The sequence below is a fragment of the Dipodomys ordii genome, unplaced genomic scaffold (assembly GCF_000151885.1).
Source record: "Dipodomys ordii isolate 6190 unplaced genomic scaffold, Dord_2.0 Scaffold16, whole genome shotgun sequence".
In the NCBI taxonomy this organism is placed as follows: domain Eukaryota; kingdom Metazoa; phylum Chordata; class Mammalia; order Rodentia; family Heteromyidae; genus Dipodomys; species Dipodomys ordii.
Genome location: NW_012267232.1, coordinates 13,719,567 through 13,728,164, shown reverse-complemented (window position 1 = coordinate 13,728,164; position 8,598 = coordinate 13,719,567). Strand labels below are relative to the sequence as shown.

Genomic DNA, 8,598 nt, shown 5'->3' with positions numbered 1-8,598 from the left:
CAATTGTGGCAATATTCATGCCATCCTTTATTGAGTAAAATCATTTACTGGTTTGCTAGGAAGGTCTTGGATTCTCTCTCTCCCTGCTGTACTGTTTTGGGGAGCCAAACTGATTGCCTCTCATTTTTTTGTGTCCATACACTGTATTGCCTATCTTTTGAACTGCTGCTGGTCACTACTTACTTTGGCAGTTTAGTGCTTAAAATTCCTTCTGTGCTTTATTGGTTAAAATAAAATTCCTCTCTGTTATTTTTCTTTGTCTCTTAGACACTTTCACACACACAGCCATACACATGTACATACACAGAGCTGCAGCCCTTTGTTTCTCCCTTGCCTTGTATTAGTAGATCTTAGCAGAGTAGTGAGATTTACACTAACATACAGAGATAATGATAACAGTGAAGTATGAATCAGAGCCCTGTTTCAATCAGCAAAGCCAAATGAGGAGCAGATGATAATTCATACCACCCTCTGTGTAATGATGAGGTGACTTTCAATGTTCTTGCTTTTCTAGACCTGACACAAGTAAGTCATATCATAATTGGGATATGAACAGCTACCAACTCAATGAGAAAATGAAAAGGGTCTGACAGCTTGACTAAGTAATGTCACTACTTGCTGCAAATAAACATTATGTTGGGCTCAAACTGAACCCTATCATATTATCAAAAACTAGGGAAAAAGCATAACATGAATTAAAAGGCAATTGAAGAAAACTATCACTGAAATGGCACAGTTATACTATTAAAGTTAATTTTAAATACAAGTCCTAAAGAAACAGAAACATAAAATGACATAAACTGGAAAAATCATAGGAAGATGCATATATAAGTAAAACCTTAGCACACATATAGACTTATTAAACATACACAATTATAACATGCATATATATATATATATGTATATATGATACATGTACCTGTGTGGGAAAATGAATAGAATTGGAAATGATCATGTTAAACAACTCAAAAAAGCCAATTATATACATTGGTGATGTTGCTGATGATGACAAAACTTCTGCTGCTTTTCCTGATGATGGTCAAGAGTAATGAGATGAGAATGTTGTTGCAGAGTTTAGAGGGTATTGACAGGATGGGGGAAGGTAAAAATAAGGTTATTGAGGGGTAAAGTAAGGAGTGGAGAGATTGGAAGGATGTCAAACACATGTGTATATATATCCGTACACACACATATACACACATACATGCATATATACATATACAAACCCACATACATACATATATTTACACATATACACATCAAGGCATTTTATATTACATATATAACATTATATATATATGATATATCACATACACATATACCATATGTGTATTAATACAGCTTAAAGAATCCACCAAACTTTTTGAAATTGGAGAGGACAAGGGGATGAATAAGAGTATGATAACGGGATGAATTTGTTCCAAGTGTACACATATGGAAATATCACAATGAATTGTACTTATATCTAGTATATGTCTGAGTCAAGCAAAAAGGTCAGATAAGGTGATGTTAAGTAAATGAATCCTAAGATATGTATTCAAATGTTTTTTTCTTTCATGCGATTGTTTCTAACACATTTATAAGATTATTTCTTTGTTGCTTTGTATGTCCCTACCCCACAGTATAACTCCTGCTTTCACTGTATTTGATGTGGGTATAATTTGTGGAAGGGAAGGTGAAAAACAAATCATTTAAATAGGGATACAAGTGGACCTGTTGCAACAATGAGATGTACAAGTCGTTATGTCGAAAACAAACTTTACAACTTTGGTGCAGGGCTAGGGGAGAGCGGGGTGGATTGAGTGGGGGGGTGGGGGGGAGGATGGGAAGGGATGGGAAGGGGAAACAAAGGAGGAGGCTATAATGCTTGATAAGAAATGTACTCATTATCTTGCCCATGTAATTGAAACCCTTCTGTACAGTATTTTCACAATAAAAAAAGAAATATCACAATGAAATTCTCATGTTACAAATATATGTTAACTCAAAAATAAATTTCACCTTTATGTATAAATAGAAATTACTAAAGAAAAAATTAAAAGTAATGCAATATAAACCTGTTATTCTAAAAATATATTCCAGAAGTATTCAAATGGCATGCAAGAAAGACAAGAAAGAAAGAATAGAAATAAATAAATTACTATTCGAATATAGTAATGGTTTTTATATTAATTCTCTAAATATATCAATTAAGGTAACAAGAAGAGTAATATATTGTGCATTGAATACATGCATGGAAATATTGCAATGAAACACCTCACTTTGTAGAATTAATACATGCCAATAAAATAGTCATGAAATATACAAATGAGATGACAGAAATTAAGAGAATGCTTGCAAAAATGGAAGCTAAAAGCATGCTGTCAGTAAGAAGCTCTATTCAAAATAAAAGTATAACATATATCAATAGAAGGGTCCACTCACCAGAAGACATATAATCCTAAATAATACACATTTAAATTACATATTCAGTATCAAAAGTCAGAGACTAAAATCCAGGAAGAAAATCAGAAAGCACTGGATGGAGAAACAGGTAAACTCATAATTAGACTGGTCAATTCAAGCTCACATTCAGAAACTGATAAACTATTAGAGATAAAATCAGCATAACAATAGAAGATCTACAAAGCACAATCAACCATAGATTACAATTGACCTATATAGAATATAGCACATTTTTTGCATGACCAAAGAACATTCACAAAGATAGTCTATCTCCTGGTCCATAAAGCGTACCTTAACAAGTTTTAAAAAATGAAGTATATTGAAAATAGAGCATATATTCTCCAATGATATTATAGTAAAACTATTAATAATAGGAAGACAATAAGAGAAGACTTTACATTTACAGACATCTGGTCAACAGAGTTCTAAATAACCTGTGTACTAAAGAAGAAGTCTCACAGATAATTAAATAACATGGAATTCAAAGAATATCAAATAACAGATGAAATGTTTGTTATATGGAAATATTAGAGCAAAGATGAGATTATGACATTAAATTCTTACATTTAAAAAATAACACATGTAAAAATTAAAAAGTCAATAAATTCTAACTCCAAGAACTTAGAATAATAAAACTAAATAAACTCAAAACAATCATAAACTTATACAGGGGGGGTTGTGGGGTTTTGAGCATAGAAGCAAGAAGCAAAGAAACTGAAAATAAAATATTCATTAAAAATGACAAATATAATCCATGATTCTAAAATATCAGTTAATTTGATAAGCCTCCAGAAGGTCTGATATAAATATGAAAAGAAAAAAAGCAGTGAAAATTGCAATGAAGGAAGTTATTACTAGTGATCTTGAACTAAATTCTTGGGCAGTATAAATAGTTCATACTTGTAATATTAGCTACCAAAGAGGCTAAAATCTGAGAATCCTGTTTCAAAGCCAGCCCGTACAGTTGAATCTGAAAGACTTAACTCCAACTAATTAATGAAAAATCTGGAAATGAACATGTAACTCAAGTATCATTGAGCAAACTATCAGGAGTGCAAGTACCTGAGTTCAGCCCTAGTACAATGGAAAACTGAGCATAGATCAATTGTCTAAGAGTCCTAGTGATTAGAGAATTTTTTTTTTGCCAGTTCTAGGGCTTGAACTCAGGGCCTGAGCGTCTTTTGCTCAAGGCTAAGAGTCTACCACTTGAGCCATAGTGCCACTTCTGGCTTTTTCTGTTTATGTGGTACTGAGGAATCAAACCCAGGGCTTCATGAATGCTAGGCAAGCATTCCCAGCACTGTTAGAGAATTTTTAATGAAAACCACAGTATTATCCTACACTGGGCAGAGTGGCTAATATGAAGCTTATGGGGTAGAAAACTGTGAGTATGTAAATATCTTGATCCCTCCCACATGACTGGTAAAAATGTAATATGATCCAGCCGATCTAGAAATAACTTAGCAATTTCTTAGAGTATAAATCTGCTCTTAAGCTGCTTATTAAAAATCGAATGTATTTCTTCATGTGTCACAGAAAATGATTACATACCAATTATGAATAGCCACAACTGGACATAGCCTTAATATTTATTGACAGGTGAATGGTTATTCAGACTTATATGACATACAGCAAAATTATACAGCAGTAAATAGAATAATTTACTGACCTACAACCATCTAAATGGATTTTATGGGACTATGATGAAAGAAAAAAGGTAATTCCTAGTGGATACAAATACAGGGTCCATTTATATAATAGTCTTTCAGGGACAAAACTATGCTGAGGACTAGTTGCTATAGATTAGAAATGAGGAATAGAGTTTAGTGTCTCTATACAGCAGGGTTGGAGAACCTTTTTGCTGTTGCTGTTTCATTTTAGCAGAAGCCATTTGGATATTTATAATACCATTTGACATGTCTACATATATTGAATTTTCTTTGAAAAATGCTTTTTAAATTTTTCTAAATTTTGAGTCCTGTGTGCAATTGTTTAAGGAAGGCAAGAACAAATGATTTTGCAGGATCGTATGGACCATGGCCTGAACATTCCCAACCCCTGTTATAAAGGGAGAGCTCAAGAAAGCCTGGAGTGGTCACATGAAACCCATACATGAGATATAACTATCTAGAACTGTCCCACAAGCCCCCGGGCTCACATGTATAATGTTAATTGAAACCAGAATAAATTCCATTGATGATTGCAATGTGAATTTTCTGTTTTCTGGGGTTGTACTATGGTTATACAAGTTGTTATTAATTTTGAAAATGGGCAAAGGGTGACATGGACCACCCAGGGCATTTTTGTTTATCGATTTCCTTTTGAGTATGTAATCAGCACAATAGCTCAAAATAAAATAGATAAATTGCTCAAAATAAAAAGCTAATAATGACAACAAAAGCAGTGGGTCTCAGATATTCTTCTCTGAGCAATATTCACCAAAGACTAAAGTGATTAGAAAGTTTAAGCCATAGGAGGAACAAAATAATGATTAATAACCAATCATTTATAAAGGCACATTGTCAACTAACTAAAAAGATGCGAAAATAACATCTGTTTATGTGGATGTGTTTTTTATGGCTTTCCTCATCAATTTTCCTTACTAATCTTTTCTGAAAGATTTTTTCCTGTTGAGACAGCTCTCTACCTGTCAATATTTCTTTTGTATAATTGTTTTCACAAAGTTTACACCAAAAACAAACTCCAACCTTGAAAGATGACAGATCTTCTCTCCTGTCAAAACATTTAATAAAGAGCGAGGAATATATCATAATTGAATTGACAATTATCTAACCTATGGATTTTAATGAGTTCTACTCAACATACTGTCAAAAATGCTGAAATAATCTGTATTTTCTTGTAATTAATTTTGAGTCTTTTATATACAAAAATATTTTGAAGCTGGTTTTCAATTGGTGTATTGATTCTCTCTTATTGAACATGGCAACATATATCTAGATGACAGAAGTTCTAAAAATTATACTTAATAAATGAAATGGTAGATAATATTTAGGTTATTACAACAGTTTTCATGATTGAGGTAGGCTCCCTTAAATTAGGCTCTAAATCCTGCTTAGCATTATAACTGCACCTACTATATTCTATATAGGCTAAGTAAACAAGTTCATTTACAAAAAATGTTTTTTAAATAGCCACAAAAATTGCAAACATTTGCTTTATTCATTCAATCATCAATATGAATTTGGCATTGTGTAAATGGGCTAACATGTACCATTTCTCTGTAGGAATACAAAAAAAAGATGTTTCTCCTGGACACTGGTGGCTCAGGCTTGTAATCCTTGTTACTTAGTAGGCTGAAATTTGAGGATCTTGGTTCTCATCTAATATGGACAGTAAAGTTTGTGAGACTCTTATCTCTACCTTAGTACCAAGAAGCCAGAGGTGGAGCTGTACTCAAATGGTAGAGTACACAAAAACTCAGGGACAGCACCTAGACCCAGTGTTCAAGTCCCAGGACCAGAATAAAAAAAAGATGTCTCTGTTGAAGATAAATCACATAGAATTTAACTTTTTTGAAAAAAAATGCATAACTTTATTATATGTTTAATTCTATTATGAATACAAATGCATTGATATCTTCATCCAGAGGAGGAAAAACAAAAATAAAATGATGACACAACGATGGCTTAAAGCAGATTCTATCAAGATTTTATAAGCTTATTTATCAACAATGAAGAGAGAATTAAAACTGGCTGAAAGGCAGCACATCTGAGAGATTGATGTTGCTGTATTGGTATACCTGCTGCAGAATGCTAACGGCATGGACCAGTCCTTTTTTCAGCCCAGGGTGTGACAGTGCTAGTAGTTGGAAAAGGTTGGGTGTGGGCTCCACTTCTTGTCTTCAGCTGGGACTGAGCAATGTTAGCCAGTGCACTCTGGATATTTTCCAGAAGCAAGTCTACTCGATAAACAGCATCTTCCAGACAGGTAGCAGCTTCATGGTTCTCTTCCTCCAGCTTATACAAGCTAGCGGCCTGTAATGCGGCTGTCGATTCTTCACTGGGTAAAGAATCTATCAAAACACCAATATCTTTTGCTGTCCGGGCAATCAGTGCAGCAAAAAGATGAGCATATTCTTCTGTAGAGTTAGCTGGCTGGTCCTTGTTAATTGCTGACTGAATGTTATTAAATGAAGTAGGTGGACCACACTGTTGCAACACTCCAATGGCATTACAAAACTGATCTGCAAGCGAGTTCACTGCGTCTTGGAGCTGCGTGAGGCGGTCCGCCATGTTGCTCCTGCACGCAACCGGAGCTAGAGCCCATAGAATTTAATTTTTATGGCTGCTTTCTAAAATAGGGATCTCAATATATATGGCCAGGCCATATTGGAATCATATATGCCGTTTAGACTGACCTCTTCCTCGTAAGGATTTAGAATTATAGGGAGGGGCCAACAGCTCTCAGCTTATTCCTGTTACTTGGAAAAGTATTTCTTCTCTGCCTATCAAAATTATGGGTGAGTATGCTATGTGTGCATTTGCATTGCATGAAATTATTTTTGATGAACAAAGTGGAAAAGATAATGATAAATATTCTTATACATACCAAGACATTTTTTCAAGAGGTTGACAGCAAAGCTGGTGTCATCTTCTATGATTTTTGTAGGAATATAATAAATCAACTCTGACATTTTTCATATGTATCTTGTTATTTTAAATTAATATTACTAATATAAAAACATAGCTGACAGTTCCCTTTGTAATACAAATCAGAATGCTTTATTTAAATTGTGTTGCCACTAGTTGTATGAATGTGATTGGGATTTCTCTGGTTTTACTTTCACCTTGGTCTAAAAGAATATAATTTTCTATGTTATTTGCAAAAATATGAATACCTTTGTGACTGTTTATTTGAAGGTCACCTTCATTGGATTCAGTAACCCCTTGATGATTGGTAAAGCACAATTTTGTGTGCATCTGGGAAGAACTAATCAAAGACAGTAAGATAGACAGAGCTATGGTCCTGGAATTGGAAAGAAAAATTGAGGAAACATTAAATTCTTGATGAGAGTTGAAGTTATAGAAGCATGGAGGATTTTGAGGAGAAGGTATAAGGGATTAAAAAGAATCAAGAAAATTCTTGAAAGTGAGAAGAAAGTAGGCGTTTTTTCCTGAAGTGGTAGAAAGTTAATAACTGTTTCCCGTGATATTAGAAGAGGTAGGAAAATGTGGCTGATAACTTTGTTATGAAGCAATGACTGTTTAAAGATAAAATGTAAAAAGTTTCATCTATATTAAAATTCCATAGACAGAAAAGATCATGAGACTAGTATAAAAAGCAAGCAAAAAAAATAAACCCATTGGCTTATGATTTTACAATTCTCAGGCATTTATCTGTCAGCCTTGGCACCTTTCTTGAGCTCAAACTCAAGTGCTCTACCACTTTGTGCCACAGGTCAAATTTGGGTGTGGTTCATAGGAGATATTCTCATGGACTTTCCTGCCTGGTCTGGCTTTGAACAGGCATCCTCCAATGTCAGCCCCCAGAGTAGCTAGGATTACAGGGATAAACCACAGCACCAGATTTCTCAGACTTTTAAAATAGTAAATAATAGTAAAATCAATATTTTAACCAAAAATATTTAACCAAATATTAAATTAAGACCAATTTTTATAAACTCAAGTCTAATATGAAACTGAGTTCATTATAAAATTATTTATAACTTCAGAAAGATCAATAATGGCAATTCAGAGACAGCAATTAAAGAAACAAATGGTTCTGAGAGTTTTTTCAGGCAATTTCTTATCAAACAGAAAAATTTGAACATGCTTATGGGTTAATAGAATCTTACAAGAGAAAGTATCTATCTGCAAGATACTGTGGACAGTTTTTATGTAATGAGATGATTTTCAGTAACATTTGCCAGCAATTTCCACAATTCTTAAGGATGATACAATTGCAAGAACAGAACTAGATTGGATTGAAAAACACAGTGACAAATTAAAATACAAAGAAAAATTTACAAGAGATGTTCCAGGTTTCTTCATTTGAAAATAAACCTAACTGGGATCAGGAAAAAAATGCAGAAATCATAACTGTGGGCAATTAATTCCTACATCCTTTTTTCTGACTAGACAACTTTCAACATTTGTCATACTGAATTTCAGAATTGCTGGGGACTTCTTCATC

At 33.7% G+C, this 8,598-nt stretch overlaps 1 pseudogene across 1 annotated transcript; it reads right to left on the bottom strand.

The window, feature by feature from the left end:
- Positions 1-6,051: 6,051 nt before the first annotated feature.
- On the bottom strand, positions 6,052-6,698 carry LOC105982623 (annotated as a pseudogene). Its single transcript, XR_001174907.1, has one exon. The product of XR_001174907.1 is annotated as a mediator of RNA polymerase II transcription subunit 21 pseudogene (transcript).
- Positions 6,699-8,598: the final 1,900 nt, after the last annotated feature.